We start from the raw sequence: 1,033 nt of genomic DNA on the forward strand, positions 1-1,033 counted from the left end.
ACCACGACAGCGTCCCGCCCCCTGGGCCCCGCCTCCTCCTCGCCCTGCGCCCCCCTGCCCCGCAGGGCGCTCGGGGGCCGCCCCGGGACGTCGCCCCGGTTACGCCGGCTCCTTCTCGCCGCCGCTTCTCGTCTTGTGAGAAGAGTAGGGATTCTCCAGTCAGACCCAAAGGAAGAGTCAGCCCTGCACGACCGACGCCAGCAGGTGCACCCGCCGACGACAGCTACTAGACTGAGCCGAGAACCCGAGTGGCGCCCTGGCGCAGGCGCGTTCCTCCCATTCTGCCGTTGGCCTCGCCGGCGAGGAGACGGGCGGGAGGACACCGCGCGTGCGCTGGCCGCCGCGGCGGAGTGCGCGTGCGCACCTCGGGGCGACCTGCCGGTTGCCTGGTTACGGCTGTTGGCTGCTCCGGGTGCCCTTTCTGCCGGGGAAGCTGATTTCCGTTCACACCTAGCTCTCGGGAAGCAATGCCCGTCTGCTCCGCACAGAGCCCTGGAAGGAGCGGACGCCGCCGGTCCCACTGCCCACTTGTGCGCGCCTCGAAGGTCGTCCGGTGCACCCCAGCCGCACGTCCCCTCTTCCCCGGCTCGGTGCTCTCCTCCGCCGGCCCCTATACTCCTCCCCGGTGCACATACTCCGTCCGGTCCTTTCCCTCTGCCGGGCGCTAGGCTCGCTGTCCCAGCTCCTCTTTTGTCTGCCCTGATATCCTTCGAGGTCCCTAATGCTTCTTCCAGAGAGCAGCGAGCATCTCCCCCTGTGCCCAGGATTGTACCCTCAACTGTGAAGACCCGTGGATGGAGCCCCTAACCGTTGTTGAATGAACGCGACACCAGAGGCACCCAGCGACAAGCTAGGCTGCTGGGCCTCAGCCTCCTGCTCCTCCCATGGCTGCTGCCTCGTCCTGGCGCCCACCTGGCAGACACCATCTGAACCCTCCCATGGAGAATCTTAGGGAAGAAGGGGTGCTGCTATTTGTTTATTCATTTTCCCGATGAGAAAAGGGAGGTCGGGCCCACTCACCTGCACACCTGCC

At 66.4% G+C, this 1,033-nt stretch overlaps 1 protein-coding gene across 2 annotated transcripts in view; it reads right to left on the reverse strand.

The window, feature by feature from the left end:
* The window catches only part of SEC16A (SEC16 homolog A, endoplasmic reticulum export factor), a 28,650-nt gene extending 28,242 nt beyond the window's left edge, over positions 1-408 (reverse strand). Inside the window, exon 1 of one of the 2 annotated variants that reach the window (XM_025051126.1) lies at positions 55-408. The gene's annotated coding sequence lies outside the window, so the exon portion shown is untranslated. The remainder of the gene's footprint in view (positions 1-54) is intronic. The other variant, XM_015594211.2, reaches the window with a different exon arrangement.
* Positions 409-1,033: the final 625 nt, after the last annotated feature.

The sequence above is a fragment of the Pteropus alecto genome, unplaced genomic scaffold (genome assembly GCF_000325575.1).
Source record: "Pteropus alecto unplaced genomic scaffold, ASM32557v1 scaffold67, whole genome shotgun sequence".
Lineage (NCBI taxonomy): Eukaryota > Metazoa > Chordata > Mammalia > Chiroptera > Pteropodidae > Pteropus > Pteropus alecto.